Source organism: Triticum aestivum, chromosome 1B (genome assembly GCF_018294505.1).
Source record: "Triticum aestivum cultivar Chinese Spring chromosome 1B, IWGSC CS RefSeq v2.1, whole genome shotgun sequence".
NCBI lineage: Eukaryota > Viridiplantae > Streptophyta > Magnoliopsida > Poales > Poaceae > Triticum > Triticum aestivum.
The window spans coordinates 525,365,061-525,384,220 of NC_057795.1; positions in this window are offsets into that span (position 1 = coordinate 525,365,061).

Consider the following 19,160-nt stretch of genomic DNA (forward strand, 5'->3'; position numbering starts at 1 on the left):
TTAGTGGAATAGAGGAGGAGGAAGCCTAGGAGGTGGTGCACCGCCCCCCCCCAAGCCCAATCCGAATTGGGTGAGGGGGCCGGCCCCCCTTTCCTTCTTCTCTCCCTCCTCTTTGTTGGGAAACATAGTAATTTCAAAAAAATTCCTACGTACACGCAAGATCATGGTGATGGCATAGCAACGAGAGGGGAGAGTGTTGTCCACCTACCCTCGTAGACCGTAAGCGGAAGCGTTATGACAACGCGTTTGATGTAGTCGTATGTCTTCACGATCCGACCGATCCAAGTACCGAACGTACGGCACCTCCGAGTTCAGCACACGTTCAGCTCGATGACGATCCCCGGACTCCGATCCAGCAAAGTGTCAGGGATGAGTTCCGTCAGCACGACGGCGTGGTGACGATGATGATGATGCTCTACCGGCACAGGGCTTCGCCTAAACTCCGCGACGATTTGACCGAGGTGGAATATGGTGGAGGGGGGCACCACACACGGCTAAGGAACGATCCGTAGATCAACTTATGTGTTCTAGGGTGCCCCCTGCCCCCGTATATAAAGGAGCAAGGGGGGGTGCGGCCGGCCCTAGGAGGAGACGCGCCGGAGGAGTCCTACTCCCACCGGGAGTAGGACCCCCCCTTCCCTAGTTGGACTAGGACTTGGGGGGAAGGAGGAGAGGGGGAAAAGGAAAGGGGGGGGCGCCGCCCCCTCCTTGTCCTATTCGGACTTGGGGGGGGGAGGGGCGCGCGGCTGCCCCTTGGCCCCTTCTCCTCTTCCTCCACTAGGCCCAATAAGGCCCATTAGGTCACCGGGGGGTTTCGGTAACCTCCCGGTACTCCGGTAAAATGCCGATTTCACCCGGAACACTTCCGATGTCCAAACATAGGCTTCCAATATATCAATCTTTATGTATCGACCATTTCGAGACTCCTCGTCATGTCCGTGATCACATCCGGGACTCCGAACAAACTTTGGTACATCAAAACTTATAAACTCATAATGAAACTGTCATCGTAACGTTAAGCATGCGGACCCTATGGGTTCGAGAACTATGTAGACATGACCTAGAACTATTCTCGGTCAATAACCAATAGCGGAACATGGATGCCCATATTGGCTCCTACATATTCTACGAAGATCTTTATCGGTCAAACCGCATAACAACATACGTTGTTCCCTTTGTCATCGGTATGTTACTTGCCCGTGATTCGATCGTCGGTATCCAATACCTAGTTCAATCTCGTTACCGGCAAGTCTCTTTACTCGTTACGTAATGCATCATTCCGTAACTAACTCATTAGCTACATTGCTTGCAAGGCTTGTAGTGATGTGCATTACCGAGAGGGCCCAAAGATACCTCTTCGACAATCGGAGTGACAAAACCTAATCTCGAAATACGCCAACCCAACATGTACCTTCGGAGACACCTGTAGTACTCCTTTATAATCACCCAGTTACGTTGTGACGTTTGGTAGCACCCAAAGTGTTCCTCCGGTAAACGGGAGTTGCATAATCTCATAGTTACAGGAACATGTATAAGTCATGAAGAAAGCAATAGCAATATACTTAATGATCAAGTGCTAGGCTAACGGAATGGGTCATGTCAATCACATCGTTCTCCTAATGATGTGATCCCTTTAATCAAATGACAACACATGTCTATGGTTAGGAAACATAACCATCTTTGATTAATGAGCTAGTCAAGTAGAGGCATACTAGTGACGTTATGTTTGTCTATGTATTCACACATGTATTATGTTTCCGGTTAATACAATTCTAGCATGAATAATAAACATTTATCATGATATGAGGAAATAAATAATAACTTTATTATTGCCTCTAGGGCATATTTCCTTCACTCTTTCCTACCTCTCCTACTCAAACTTGGAAGGGGGGAATCCTACTCTCGGTGGGAGTAGGACTCCCCTTGGCGCGCCCTCCTCCTGGCCGGCGGCCTCCCCCTCCTCTACTCCTTTATATACGGGGGAGGGGGCACCCCATGGAGACACACAAGTTGATCATTCAAGTTGATCATTGATCTTTAGCCGTGTGCGGTGCCCCCCTCCACCATAATCCACCTCGGTCATATCGTAGCGGTGCTTAGGCGAAGCCCTATGTCGGTAGCTTCATCAACATCGTCATCACGCCGTCGTGCTGACGGAACTCTCCCTCGAAGCTCTACTGGATTGTGAGTTCGTGGGACGTCACCGAGCTGAACGTGTGTAGATCGTGGAGGTGTTGTACATTCGGTACTTGGATCGGTCGATCGTGAAGACGTACGACTACATCAACCACGTTGTCATAACGCTTCTGCTTACGGTCTACGAGATTACGTGGACGACACTCTCCCCTCTCGTTGCTATGCATCACCATGATCTTGCGTGTGCGTAGGATTTTTTTTGAAATTACTACGTTCCCCAACAATAAATCCCTCTTCAACTATAACCAAGCCCACATTTCCAAAATTCAACCATTCGTTGTCACTTGACCCCCCCTATTTCCACATGAAAGAACCCCATCCCTGTATTGGCACTCCCCCAATGCTGGGCAGCAGGGTGATGTCTACTACACAACCTTCTTCTTGTAGATGTTGTTGGGCCTCCAAGTGCAGAGGTTTGTAGGACAGTAGCAAATTTCCCTCAAGTGGATGACCTAAGGTTTATCAATCCGTGGGAGGCGTAGGATGAAGATGGTCTCTCTCAAACAACCCTGCAACCAAATAACAAAAAGTCTCTTGTGTCCCCAACACACCCAATACAATGGTAAATTGTATAGGTGCACTAGTTCGGCGAAGAGATGGTGATACAAGTGCAATATGGATGGTAGATAAAGGTTTTTGTAATCTGAAATTATAAAAACAGCAAGGTAACAAGTGGTAAAAGTGAGCGTAAACGGTATTGCAATGGTAGGAAACAAGGCCTAAGGTTCATACTTTCACTAGTGCAAGTTCTCTCAACAATAATAACATAATTGGATCACATAAATATCCCTCAACATGCAACAAAGAGTCACTCCAAAGCCACTAATAGCGGAGAACAAACGAAGAGATTATGGTAGGGTACGAAACCACCTCAAAGTTATCCTTTTTGATCTATCTATTCAAGAGTTCGTAGTAAAATAACATGAAGCTATTCTTTCCGTTCAATCTATCATAGAGCTCATACTAGAATAACACCTTAAGACACAAATCAACCAAAACCCTAATGTCACCTAGATACTCCATTGTCACCTCAAGTATCCGTGGGCATGATTATACGATATGCATCACATAATCTCAGATTCATCTATTCAACCAACACAAAGTACTTCAAAGAGTGCCCCAAAGTTTCTACCAGAGAGTCAAGACGAAAACGTGTGCCAACCCCTATGCATAGATTCCCAAGGTCACGGAACCCGCAAGTTGATCACCAAAACATACATCAAGTGGATCACGTGAACATCCCATTGTCACCACAGATAAGCACGGCAAGACATACATCAAGTGTTCTCAAATCCTTAAAGACTCAATCCGACAACATAACTTCAAAGGGAAAACTCAATTCATCACAAGAGAGTAGAGGGGGAGAAACATCATAAGATCCAACTATGATAGCAAAGCTCGCGATACATCAAGATCGTGCCATAGAGGGAACACGAGAGAGAGAGAGATCAAACACATAGCTACTGGTACATACCCTCAGCCCCGAGGGTGAACTACTCCCTCCTCGTCATGGAGAGCGCCGGGATGATGAAGATGGCCACCGGTGATGGGTTCCCCCTCCGGCAGGGTGCCGGAACGGGATCCTGAGAGGTTTTTGTGGCTACAGAGGCTTGGGGCGGTGGAACTCCCGATCTATCTTCGTTGTCGATGTTTTTAGGGTATATGGGATTATATAGGTGAAATAAGTCGGTCGGGGGGTGCTCAAGGGGCCCATGAGACAGGGGGCGCGCCCTATAGGGGGGGGGGCGCCCTCCTATCTCCTAGCCTCCTCGAGGCTCTTCTGACCTGAACTCCAAGTCTCCCGGATCATATTCTTCCCAAAAATCACGCTCCCGAAGTTTTCATTCCGTTTGGACTCCGTTTGATATTCCTTTCCTTCGAAACACTGAAATAGGCCAGAAAACATCAATATGGGCTGGGCCTCCGATTAGTAGGTTAGTCCCAGAAGTAATATAAAAGTGTATAATAAAGCCTGTAATCGTCCAAAACAGATAATAAAATAGCATGAATTCTTCATATTTATAGATACGTTGGAGACGTATCAGCATCCCCAAGCTTAATTCCTGCTCGTCCTTGAGTAGGTAAATGATAAAAGTAACAAGTTTGATCAATGATAATTTCAATCACCTTTTCTAGCATGTTTATATGTCATAATAGTAGTTCATCTCATAAAGCTTTTCATGATCAAGTAACAAGCTATTCACATGTTAAAGCATAGACCATAAACTTTCTTGAAAACTAGCAAACTTCATTCTTAGTCATCAAACAATTGCAATTCATCTTACTTTCAGGAAGGGTCTATGTCAGAGCTTTGATTTATCAAACTCCACATAGTCAACTATCATATAGTCTTCTACAATTGCTAACACTCACGCAATACTTATGGTTATGAAGTTTTAATCGGACACTGAGAAAGATAGGGGCTTATAGTTTCGCCTCCCAATGTATTCACCTTTGGGTGATGTCAACAATAATAGTTCATGCTAACTTACATTCAATTGGATATATATATCAGGATCACCCCAACACAAAGTGCTTGCCAAAGGATAAAATGAAAAAGGGAAAGGTGAAGATCACCTTGACTCTTGCATAAATAAAAAGACATAAGGTAAAAGATAGGCCCTTTGCAGAGGGAAGCAGAGGTTGTCATGCGCTTTTAGGGTTGGATACACAAAATCTTAATGCGAAAGAACGTCACTTTATATTGCCCCTTGTATATGGACCTTTATTATGCAGTCCGTCACTTTTATTGCTTCCATAACAAGATCTTACAAAGCTTATTTTCTCCACACTAATAAGTCATGCATATTTAGAGAGCAATTTTTATTGCTTGCACCGATGACAACTTACTTGAAGGATCGTACTCAATCCATAGGTAGGTATGGTGGACTCTCATGGCAAAACTGGGTTTAAGGATATTTGGAAGCACAAGTAGTATCTCTACTTGGTGCAAGGAATTTTGGCTAGCATGAGGGGGAAAGGCAAGCTCAACATGTTTGAATGATCCATGACAATATACTTTAACTGAGATGTGAGAAAACATAACCCATTACGTTGTCTTCCTTGTCCAACATCAACTCTTTAGCATGTCATACTTAATGAATGCTCACAATTATAAAAGATGTCCAAGATAGTATATTTATATGTGAAATCTCTCTTCCTTCAATATTCTTTCATGAATTGTTCAAATGACCAATACAATGCTTGCTAACCTTCAATAAATTTACAACCTCTACTTCTTAGATGTGAAGTCATTACTCCCCATGGGATAAGCAAATGAGACATATATAATTTCAGATTTATGACATTCAACTCATTCAACCATTTACTCATAGGATATAAGTGAAGCACACGAGCAAATGACAAACTACTCCAAAAAGATATAAGTGAAGACCAATGAGTAGTTAAATAATTATGTAGCTATATGAAGACTCTCTCTCATTTAAGAATTTCAAATCTTGGTATTTTATTTAAACAACAAGCAAATAAAAACAAAATGACATTGCAAGGATAGCACAACTCATGTGAAGAAGCAAAAACTTGGGTTCAACCGATACTAACCAATAATTGTTGAAGAAGAAATGTGGGATGCCTACCGGAGCATCCCCAAGCTTAGATGCTTGAGACTTCTTGAAATATTATCTTGGGGTGCCTTGGGCATCCCCAAGCTTGAGCTTTTGTGTCTCCTTAATTCCTTTTATATCACGGTTTCCTGAATCTCGAAAGCTTCATTCACACCAAACTCAACAGGAACTCGTGAGATAAGTTAGTATAAAACAATGCAAAAACCTTATCATTCTCTACTGTAAAAAAATTACTAACTTTATTATTCAACATTGAATACTAAATGTCTCTGCATATTTAATACTCCTATCCTAAAATAGAATCATTAAACAAGCAAGCATATGCAAACAATGCAAACATAACAGCAATCTGTCAAAACAGTATAGTCTGTAAAGAATGCAAGATTCATCATACTTCCCTAACTCCAAAAATTATAAGAAAAATATTACTATGTAGAAGATTTATCATAGCTCATTATTCAAGAAGATTTAACATTATATCACTCTCTGACTTTTCTAAGGAATTTTTGCAACAACGGTAAACTTTCTGTTTTCAAACAGCAACATGTATACTTGCAAAATAAGCATGGTAAAGGCTATCCTTAACATTTTTATTGAAACTATAGATGCAAAACTTTATTCTAAATAATAGAAATCAAATACTAACAAAATAAAATGACGCTCCAAGCAAAACACATATCATGTGGTAAATAAAAATATAGCTCCAAGTAAAGTTACCGATGAACGAAGACAAAAGAGGGGATGCCTTCCGGGGCATCCCCAAGCTTAGGCTCTTGGTTGTCCTTGGATATTAGCTTGGGGTGCCTTGTGCCTCCCCAATATTAGGATCTTACCACTCCTTATTCCATAGTCCATTGAATCTTTACCCAAAACTTGAAAACTTCACAACACGAAACTCAAAAAAAAACTCGTAAGCTCCGTTAGTATATGAAAATAAATCACCACTTAGGTACTGTAATGAACTCATTCTTTATTTATATTGGTGTTAAACCTACTGTATTCCAACTTACCTATGGTTCATATCCTACCATACTACTCATAGATTCATCAGAATAAGCAAACAACACATAGAAAACAGAATCTGTCAAAAACAGAACAGTCTGTAGTAATCTGTATCAACGTATACTTCTGGAACTCCAAAAATTCTGAAATAAATTGCTGGACCTGAGGGATTTGTATATTAATCATCTGCAAAAATAATCAACCTAAAATCACTCTTCTGTAAAAAAAATGGCAGCTAATCTCGTGAGTGCAAAGTTTCTGTTTTTTACAGCAAGATCACAAAGACTTCAGCCGAGTCTTCCCAAAGGCTCTACTTGGCACTTTATTGAAACAAAAGCTATAAAACATGATTACTACAGTAACATAATCATGTGAAGACACAAAAACAGTAAGTTTAAATATTGGGTTGTCTCCCAACAAGCGCTTTTCTTTAATGCCTTCCTAGCTAGGCATGATGATGACAATGATGCTCACATAAAAGATAGGAATTGAAACATAAAGAGAGCATCATGAAGAATATGACTAGCATATTTAAGTCCAACCCACTTACTATGCATAGATATTTTGTGAGCAAACAAAATATGGGAACAATAATCAACTAGCATAGGAAGGTAAAACAAGCATAGCTTCAAAACTTTAAGCACATAGAGAGAGAACTTGATATTATTGCAATTCCTACAAGCATATGTTCCTCCCTCATAATAGTTTTCAGTAGCATCATGAATGAATTTAACAATATAACCAGCACCTAAAGCATTCTTTTCATGATCTACAAGCATAGAAAATTTATTACTCTCCACATAAGAAAAATTCTTCTCATTCGGAATGGTGGGAGTATCATAAGAGACTTGAATACTATAAATTGTTTCCACATTAAAAGAGTAATGTTCAGAAAAAGGGTAATCATAATCATGACAAGTTTTATAAATATAATCATCACTACTTTTTATAGCATAAGTTTCATCACAATAATCATCATAAGTAGCAACTTTGTTCTCATCATAATCGATTGAAACCTCTTCCAAGATAGTGGAATCATCACTAAATAAAGTTGACACTCTTCCAAATCCACTTCCATATTCATCACAATAAGATTCAACATCCTCCAAAATAGTGGGATCATTACTTCCTAAAGTTGACACTCTTCCGAACCCACTTTCATCAATATAATCATCATAAATAGGAGGCATGCTTTCATCATAATAAATTTGCTCATCAAAACTTGGGGGACAAAAAATATCATATTCATCAAACATAGCATCCCCAAGCTTGTGGCTTTGCATATCATTAGCATCGTGGATATTCAAGGAATTCATACTAACAACATTGCAATCATGCTCATCATTCAAAGATTTCACGCAAAACATTTTATAGATTTCTTCTTCTAGCACTTGAGCACAATTTTCCTTCCCATCATTCTCACGAAAGATATTAAAAAGATGAAGCGTATGAGACAAACTCAATTCCATTTTTTTGTAGTTTTCTTTTATAAACTAAACTAGTGATAAAACAAGAAACAAAACGATTCGATTGCAAGATCTAAAGATATACCTTCAAGCACTCACCTCCCCGGCAACGGCGCCAGAAAAGAGCTTGATGTCTACTACACAACCTTCTTCTTGTAGACGTTGTTGGGCCTCCAAGTGCAGAGGTTTGTAGGACAGTAGCAAATTTCCCTCAAGTGGATGACCTAAGGTTTATCAATCCGTGGGAGGCGTAGGATGAAGATGGTCTCTCTCAAACAACCCTGCAACCAAATAACAAAATGTCTCTTGTGTCCCCAACACACCCAACATAATGATAAATTGTATAGGTGCACTAGTTCGGCGAAGAGATGGTGATACAAGTGCAATATGGATGGTAGATAAAGGTTTTTGTAATCTAAAATTATAAAAACAGCAAGGTAACAAGTGGTAAAAGTGAGTGTAAACGGTATTGCAATGGTAGGAAACAAGGCCTAAGGTTCATACTTTCACTAGTGCAAGTTCTCTCAACAATAATAACATAATTGGATCACATAAATATCCCTCAACATGCAACAAAGAGTCACTCCAAAGCCACTAATAGCGGAGCACAAACGAAGAGATTATGGTAGGGTACGAAACCACCTCAAAGTTATCCTTTTTGATCTATCTTTCAAGAGTCCATAGTAAAATAACATGAAGTTATTCTTTCCGTTCAATCTATCATAGAGTTCCTACTAGAATAACACCTTAAGACACAAATCAACCAAAACCCTATTGTCACCTCAAGTATCCGTGGGCATGATTATATGATATGCATCACACAATCTCAGATTCATCTATTCAACCAACACAAAGTACTTTAGAGAGTGCCCCAAAGTTTCTATCGGAGAGTCAAGACGAAAATGTGTGCCAACCCCTATGCATAGATTCCCAAGGTCACGGAACCCGCAAGTTGATCACCAAAACATACATCAAGTGGATGACGTGAACATCCCATTGTCACCACAGATAAGCATGGCAAGACATACAACAAGTGTTCTCAAATCCTTAAAGACTCAATCCGACAAGATAACTTCAAAGGGAAAACTCAGTTCATCACAAGAGAGTAGAGGGGGGAGAAACATCATAAGATCCAACTATAATAACAAAGCTCGTGATACATCAAGATCATGCCATAGAGGGAACACGAGAGAGAGAACATGAGAGAGAGAGATCAAACACATAGCTACTGTTACATACCCTCAGCCCCGAGGGTGAACTACTCCCTCCTTGTCATGGAGAGCGCCGGGATGATGAAGATGGCCACCGGTGATGGGTTCCCCCTCCGGCAGGGTGCCAGAACAGGCTCCCGAGAGGTTTTTGGTGGCTACAGAGGCTTGCAGCGGCGGAACTCCCGATCTATCTTCGTTGTCGATGTTTTTAGGGTATATGGGATTATATAGGTGAAAGAAGTCGGTCGGGGGGTGCTCGAGGGGCCCACGAGACAGGGGGGCACGCCCTATAGGGGGGGCGCCCTCCTATATCTTGGCCTCCTTGAGGCTCTTCTGACGTGAACTCCAAGTCTCCCGAATCATATTCTTCCTAAAAATCACGCTCCCGAAGGTTTCATTCCATTTGGACTCCGTTTGATATTCCTTTCCTTCGAAACACTGAAATAGGCCAGAAAACAGCAATATGGGTTGGGCATCCGGTTAGTAGGTTAGTCCCAAAAGTAATATAAAAGTGTATAATAAAGCCCGTAATCGTCCAAAACAGATAATAAAATAGGATGAATGCTTCATAAATTATAGATACGTTGGAGACGTATCACAGGGTATGTCTTGTACCAAGCAGGACAGACATCCATGTGATGTCCAGGAATTTTACACATGAAGCAGACTTTAGGAACCGGGCACATACCAACAAAGTGGCATGGAACCCCACAGTTGTAGCATATAGCCCCAATGAACTTAGGATCCACCTGATAACTACCTGTCTCGTCAACAGTGTTAGCTGTTTGATTTGTCCCAACTCTAGCTTCTTGATTTTTCAGTGACTTAGCTTTCTGCTTCTTCTTGGACTTACTTGTCCCAGCTTGCCCCGACTGCACAGACTACGTACTCCCCCCAGTCTGCCCACTGCTGCTCCCCGTAGGTTGTTGTTGATAACTAATTGGAGGGCCAGCAGATGGGGGATGTACTGGTACGGGAACTGCATCTGTTGCGTCCATTGCGGCAACTAATTGTATTGGTTGCCCCAGCCCCCTCCATGGTAGCCGGAGAACATGTGTCTAGGAGGCCCCATATTTAGACCATGCATCAGCGGCGCGATCTGTGGCCTGGAGAAGATATTCATGGGGGGGGGCTGAATTTTGCGTAGGGGCCTAGCTCGAGGAACATAGGGGACGATCGTCGGAGCTGTAGGTCTCCCCACCTTGTTCCTCCCCCTTCCTGCCGCATATCTTCCTCCTCCCCTTGAATTTTCTCGACCTCCTCCACCAGCCATCTTCTTCACAACCTCCACAAACGGGATCCGCCCAGTCTGCCTAGACCACAGATCTCTTGAAAAACTGAATTGCTTTGGAGGTGGTAGCTGGTCTGATCTCCCTATAGGGTGGCAGTCATCGGCAGAGAACTCGCCTTTCACTACCAACTCCTTCCTGATCCATACCAGGTTGCGGCTATTTGCCCTCCGGCGGTGAACCCTAGCATGGGGGAATTTATCGGCCTCAGGAGACTTGCCACTGGAAGGCGTATTCTCATTTTGCGCCTTCTTCATCACTACATTGTGCTACCTCTTGAGCACTGCGTTGGTTTTCCCTTGAAGAGGAAAGGGTGATGCAGCAAATTAGCGTAAGTATTTCCCTCAGTTTTCTAGAACCAAGGTATCAATCCAGTAGGAGGCTCCTCAAAAGTCCCTCGTACCTACACAAACAAACAAGAACCTCGCAACCAGCGTGATAAATGGGTTGTCAATCCCTTCACGATAACTTGCGAAAGTGAGATCTAATAGAGATAATAAGATAAGATAAATATTTTTGGTATTTTTATGATATAGATTGGAAAGTAAAGATGCAAATAAAAGATAGATGAGAAACTTATATGATAAAATATAGACCCGGGGGCCATAGGTTTCACTAGTGGCTTCTCTCAAGATAGCATAAGTATTACGGTGGGTGAACAAATTACTTTCGAGCAATTGATAGAAAAGTACATAGTTATGAGAATATCTAGGCATGATCATGTATATAGGCATCACGTCTGCGACAAGTAGACCGACTCCTGCCTGCATCTACTACTATTACTCCACACATCGACCGCTATCCAGCATGCATCTAGAGTATTAAGTTCATAAGAACAGAGTAACACATTAAGAAAGATGACATGAAGTAGAGGGATAAACTCAAGCAATATGATATAAACCCCATCTTTTTATCCTCGATGGCAACAATACAATACGTGCCTTGCTGCCCCTGCTGTCACTGGGAAAGGACACCGCAAGATTGAACCCAAAGCTAATCACTTCTCCCATTGCAAGAAAGATCAATCTAGTAGGCCAAACCAAACTGATAATTCGAAGAGACTTGCAAAGATAATCAATCATACATAAAAGAATTAAGAGGAGATTTAAATATTTCTCATAGATAAACTTGATCATAAACCCACAATTCATCGGATCTCGACAAACACACCGCAAAAAGAGTTACATCGAATAGATCTCCAAGAAGATCGAGGAGAACTTTGTATTGAGATTCAAAGAGAGAGAAGAAGCCATCTAGCTAATAACTATGGACTCGAAGGTCTGTGGTAAACTACTCACAACTCAACAGAGAGGCTATGGTGTTAATCTAGAAGCCCTCCGTGATCAATTCCCCCTCCGATGGAGCGCCGACGAAGGCTCCAAGATGGGATCTCACGGATACAGAAGGTTGCGGCGGTGAAAATAGTTTTTCGTGGTGCCCCTGGATGTTCTCGGGGTACGTGGAGATATATAGGAGGAAGAAGTAGGTCGGTGGAGCCACGAGGGGCCCACGAGGGTGGGGGCACGCCCACCCCCTAGGGCGCGCCGGGCACCCTCGTGGCCGCCTCGTCGACTTCTTGACGTCCACTCCAACTCTCCTGGATTGCGTTTGTTCCAAAAAGATCGCTCCCGAAGGTTTCATTCCGTTTGGACTCCTTTTGATATTCCTTTTCTTCAAAACACTAAAATAGGCAAAAAAAACAACAATTCGGGCTGGACCTCCGGTTAGTAGGTTAGTCCCAAAAATGATATAAAAGTATAAAGTAAAGCCCATAAACATCCAAAACGGGTAATATAATAGCATGGAACAATAAAAAATTATAGATACGTTGGAGACGTATCACACTGGCATCAACGGTCATCCCTGCGCCATGTGGCCCCTTTTCGCCCCGTCCGATGTCGCCTCTCTCAAGCAGAAGAGCCCTCCTGGCTTTGCCGTTGACTATTCTGCTTGGTATCAACGGCGGCGGCGAGGCCCGCCTACTGGCTGGCGATGACTGACCAGCGAACTGATTTGGAGAGCCTAGCGGCATGGACTGCACTAATCCCGGATGGACGGCGATGGCCAGGATGAGATTTGCAGTGGCGCACCTGATGGCATCACCCGCAGCAAGCAGTCCCATCGCAGCGCCCTTCGGGGATCCTTTGACTTTGCCTCCACCCTCGCCCACATCACGAACGCGGCCGGCGAGGAGTGAGGGTAGGCCGACATCCTCCACCTCTCGTGGCCTCGTCGTAGATCTACTTCACCAATCTCCTCTGTTCCCCTTCTTCTCTCCTCTGGCAAGCCTCTGCATACCTGGCTTCCGCGGCTCGCGGTTCCGGATCTCTCGCCGCCGCCACCGCCTAATCTGCCGCCTTCCATTCCTGGACACGCCGGATCCACGCTGCAACAGCGTCGCGAATACTGGTCGCCCTCTCCACCCACCCCTGAGCCCCGGTTGCCATGAGCACCGCCTGCGAGATCGGTGAAATCAATCTCACCATCTCCTTGAAGGCTTCGTGGGATAATCGAATGGGGGAAGGGGGCGGGGGAGGGGGAGCGGCCTCGGCCACCATCCTCGGTCCTCTCCATCACGGAGGCATGCCGCGAGGTCGGGGCGGCTAGATCTGCGACGGGGGCAATGGCGGGCGGGATGTGTGGAGTCGTCGTGGTTGCGCGAGCGTGGGAGCGTCAGAGGAGTTCAAATCTAATGCCTCCCGCATTATGTGCTCCTTCTCTTGGCATTATTTTTTTCGCGGTGCCTTCTCTTGGCATTATGTTTACATATTCAACGGAAAAACAAATTTGAGGACCCGTGTCAATCGCATGTGCATTCAACTAGTAGCTGAATACAATTTCATAAAAATAGGGTCTGTGTACGGATGAGTGTGTGCTATATGAGCGTTCGCATCTGTATCGTATTCTAAAAAAAGTAGTATATAACACAATAAAATTTCACTAGCACATATACCCGTGCGTTGCAACGAAAGATATTTTTTTAGCATGCACTCAATTTTTCTAAGAATTACTAGTAGAATGCCCGTGCGTTGCTACGGGCTACAATGCATATAAATGAATCAGGTAAATAATTAAGGTCATCCGAAACTCATTTCTCCCTCATACGTCCGGACGTATTCTGACTCCAAACGGACGCTTGTGGGCTCTCTAAAATTCAACCTCTTGATAGTCCGAGCTCTCCCACATCCAACCCATATGCTGGAGAGAAATGTGGTTGTCCGGACTATACTTATGTAACACATGGTCCTAATGCAAAAACCCCACCTCAGAACACACCCTTCTGTTTTCCTGTCGGAACCTCCCCTTTCCACTTACATTTCTTGCTAGAACCCTCTCCTTTAAAATAGGATGATGCCCACCTTACCTTCTCCATGACGCCCTCTCTCCTTCACACTATACTTCGCCATGGACCGCCAAGGAGGAGTCCACCGCCAACCGCCCCGCCCTCTGCCCTGATCCCCTGTGTTCGTGTTGATTCACCACCAACATCAAGTGGGAGGAGGCGTTAGCCACCCATGACACCCCCGAGCCAAGAAGGCATATCCGATGTCTCATGAGTCATTGTCACCTTTTGAGAAATAATTTATTATTCTATTAGTAATCTTCCTTCACCAGACCCTGCGCTAGCATTATCATTATAAAATAGTTCATATAAAATATGTCGCTACAGAACAACGGGCCAATATAATCATCGATCACAATATGTTTCATTTAACTATCTTTATGCATGTCACATGTTATACCAAAAAAGGCTTTCGCCTCGCTTTATAAATAAAGCAAACCGCCACAAGACATACAACCACAGCAGGTCTACAAACACACACCACCCGAGTTCCACAACAAAGTACAAAGGTTCTGCTGAGGGCACAGCTCAACAAGCCCAGAAGAAAGAGAAAAAACAAAGCCTGTCCAGCGCAGGTAATCTAGTCAGGCTCCGGCGGAGGCGGCGGGGGCGGCGGCGACAGGCGGACGGCCATCGAGCGGAGATCGGCGATGAAGGCTGAGATGGCGTCCCGGTTCGGGGGGCGGCTAAGCGGCCGCCAAAGCTGGCTCCAAGTTACGGGCAGCAGCGCGGAGCTCCGCCCGCTCGGGGATGGGCAACGCCGGGCTGCCCTCAGGGTGGGCAGCGTCCAGCCGAGCACTCCGGCGGGAGGCCACCACCGGGGAGGAGGCCGACCGACCGCGACGGGAGTAGGCGGCGGACCGGGGAGGGGGGGCTGGGCCGCCAGAGGCGTGATGATCCGGGCCGCCCCCACCCCAGGAGACGACGGAGGGGAGGGCAGCTGACCCGGCCCAGCACAACCGAGGAAGAGCTGGGCTGGGGTGATGGTGCGGCCGGAGGGGGAGGTGGCGCACTGGGGGCCGGAGAGACGGCATCTGTGGCAGCCCGTGGAGACGACGGGACCGGAGGAGCGTCAGGCTGCGGGGAGGAGATGGCGACGAGGGGAGGCGAAGCCGGAGTGGAGGGATAACCACAGGAGGCGTCCCCCCAACCGCGGGCGCCGCCGGAGAGTCAGAGAGCAGGTCGCTGCGCAGGCTCACCGGGTCCAGCATAGGAGGCGGAGACGAGGCGGGGGAGCGCGGGGAGGAGGCCGGGCAGACCACCAGGCCCACACTGGAGATGTCGCTCCCCTCGGATGGCGACGCCTCAGAGATCGGCGGGCCATCCACCGGGGGGCGAGAGGCGGCCTGGCGGCCCTTGCCCCCCACGGTAGGAGAGGGGCGAGGGGGAGGGGGAGCGGGAGTCCTCGGACGCCCCCTCCTCATCCGAGCGGTGAGACCGAGAACGGTGGCGGCCGCGGTAGTCTCCGCCGGCCCCCGGGTTGTCACCAGGGGGGCCAACATCGAGGGAGCGGGGACGCCCAACGTGGTTGGGAGGCTCGGGGGCGATCATGAGGTCGAAGCCCTGGTCGTTGAAGAAGACCCGGACCGAAGTGCGCAGCTTGGAGGAGTCAAGGCACTTGACCTTGACCCGCACCTCCTCCTCCTTGCGCAATGAGAGCTCGTCGACCACCACCACCTTGCCCAAGAGGCGAGACATCTGGCGGATGACAAGCTAGGATCGCGCAATATCGGGGAGACCGGAGATGAGGATCCAGGCGGTGTCGAGGACAGCTACGGCCTGGGCGTCGAGCACCGGCTCGGATATCTCGACAACCAGCTGGTTGAGAGCGAGAGTGATCCGGCCACTATGCGTCGCGTAGCCGAAGATGACGGAGTCGGGGAAGACGACGGAGAAGACGTGACCGGCGGTGGGGGTGACCACCCAGTCCCACTGGTGCCGGTAGAGGTGGTTGAGCTCAGCCTCGATCATTTCTGGGGACGCCACCCCATCAACGACCGTGACAATCGCCTGAAGGGAAGGCGACGGCGGAGGGGCGTCCGGGACCTCGAGGTGGAAGAAACCCAATCCCTCGATCCCATGCCCATACATCATAAGCTCCGAAATCACCGGTCTATCCGGGCACAGAATGGCGGGGTGGCCGGGATCCTTGCAGAGGTAGCAGCACTGGGGGTTGACGCAAACAATCTGTGAATGCCCCCTCACCCCACAGTTGAAGCACGGGGGGTGAGGGAGACCGGAGACGGGGCCCGGAACGGAGGAGGATCCCGGACCCGCGGGAGGGGGCACGGCCGGAGTGCCGCGGACACCACGGCGCTTCTTCTTCTTGGCAGGCCCAGGTCGGCCGCGGGTGGTGCCACCACCATGAGCAGGGGCCAGGGCCGCAAACCCAGTGGAGACCGCGTGCAGAGGGACATAGCGGCGAGAATCCGGGGTAGGGAGGATTCCGTCCCGCGGGCGAGGGGAGTCGGCCCGAGCCGGACGGGAGGGGGACGGGGAGCGTCCCCGATGATGGGACGGCGACGGGGAGCGCCGACGGGCGCGCCAGTCCCCCGACGATGCACGCGGCGACCGGGACCGAGCCCGGTCATCCCGGCGGGAGGGGGAGCGGCGGCTGTCACGAAGCTCCCGGAGCTCGCGCCGGAGCTCCTCCTCACGCCGAAGGGAGTCAGGGGAGGGGCGGGACAAGTCACGCATGGGCTCCCCCGCCTTCCGCTTCGTCCGGGGAGCCGCGTCGTTCCACTCCCGCGGCATGGCCAGCCGCGGCGCGGAGGGAGCCCGGAGGGACGGGGCGAGGGGAGCGGGCGGGGGGAGGGGAGCCGACCGGCCGGCCGGGGGAGGGGGGACGGCCTGTCGCATGTTATTACTCCCTCAGTTCTTAAATGTATAAGTCTTTCTAGAGTTTCAGTATGGACTACATAAGGATGTATATAGATGTAGTATAGAGTGTAGATTCATTCATTTTGCTTCATATGTAGGCCATATTGGAAGAGTGTGGTTTTTCATAGATCGAGCTACATGGCACCCTATATCAGGACCGTTCACACTGTGCTTGTTCTGCATCGAGATCCAAACCATGCCTGCTAACCACATTATGATTTGCAGGGCTACATCTATCCGCACCGGAGTATTGTGTAGACCCATCACATGTGAACAGTGTATCAACCTGAGTCAGGTTCTTCGCCTTTGCATGCCACATATAAAAATAATCTGCATGCAGCGCACATCTCTGTCCCACCTGAGCTTTACATGCAACTCTCTCTCTGTCTTTCTTCTCTCTTTCGATCTAGTAAGCTCTCGATGCAACAAAGCTCTCGATGCAACATATACACTGTCGCTCCTAATTTTCGCATGCATGCAACACACACTCTCGTTTTCTTTATTTCAATTCCTGGCACCTTCACAACCCAACGAACACTCGTGGTAGTATTGTCATAGTAACATAGTAGAAAAAGGTCTCTTCCTTGAATCCCAAAAATCTCAACAAAAATAATAATCCGAAAAGTCTCTCACCTGAATCTGGCATTAGTACTAGTATTATTTTATAGCATGGGATGGCCTTTGATTCTTCAATGCACATGGGACAAAGATATAAAAAAATGTTCATGCAAACCACTCTCTCACGCAAAGATTCCTGCATGGAGGGACCAACTGGACAAGGAACAACGCAAATAAACAAAACCACTGTACACGCCTGCAAGCCACTACACAACCTGAAAAGACAGTACAAAAGTAAATGTGAGGGGCGACCGAGTACTCCAGAAACCGGAGGACCCACATGGACTGGCTTGCAGGGCTATGTCTACTTGAGATTACTGTTTAGCTTGACAGGACAAAACATGCTAATGACACTGCTGCCAAAAGCTGCAGGGCTCGTGAAGCGTCTTCACCGCACAAATCCTGAAGCAAACCAACGGTACAGATAGTAGGTACCGGGTAGCTCGAGCTAGGAGGAACTTTGCCATATTGGAATCTCTAGAAAGTCTTATATTTAGGAACAAAGGGAGTACAATATTAAGAATACAAGCTACAATCTTTCTCCATGTTTGTCCGCTCATTAGATTCTCTAAAGCCACCATATCATCACATTGTCATGTGAATAACTTTTACTATCCGATAAAATCCGCCATGGTTTCATGGTTCCTAGCGCCTTGGACGCCATCTTAACTGGTTTCCCCCGCCTCTCGTCACATTCGGCTACACCATTGTTCTATCATTTGCTTACTCTACATCATATTGCCATCATGTGCACACCATTTTCCTAATCCGCTAAATTTCTACCTTGGCTTCCATCTTCTCCAAATCCTCTTCCATTCCTGCTCCTTGTCTCTTCTCGCTCCAAGGTTGCTGTTTCTTCGCTAGCTTCCACCATTGATGTGTCCTCTACCGAGCATCATCCCAAGTAGCATCACTCATCATTACATTATAATCCAGCTTGATTTTTTGTAAGCATGATGTTCTCTTACGCAGAACAATCTATTATCCGTTAAACAATTTAAAATGAATGTACACATTCGGCTTCAACAAAACTTAAAACTATCAATGGTGAATATTTTTCCAGCTATTTCTTATAATAATACACTTACAATGGTGTGCAACAGATAAATATGATTAAAAGGAAGCATTTCCCAGTGGTAAGCATAACATAAACACTGCAAATTGAACGACAGAATTTTCAGATTTATTGAAGCCTAGCACTTGAAATCTGGCATAAAATAATATTCTAAAATTTAAGATCAGATGCAAAACTATGCACAGAAAGAATAATTGTTTTAATGTTTTCATAAAATAGGTCTCCCATGAACACATTACACGAATGAGCAGGAAGACAGGGCAAACTTATATGTACAGTAACTGACTCCTTCCATCCATTTTGAATAGACCACCTACAAAAGCTCATTTGGTTCATTCTCCGCCAGAGTTCACTGACATGATAATCAACCATGTCCTGCAGTGTCCCAAAAAAGGTAGATGGTCTAGAAGTTCAAAGAATCAATTTTTCAGAGAAAATCATATATTTTACATAAAAGAAAAGGGTATGAAATCACAAACAAGTTATTCATACAAAT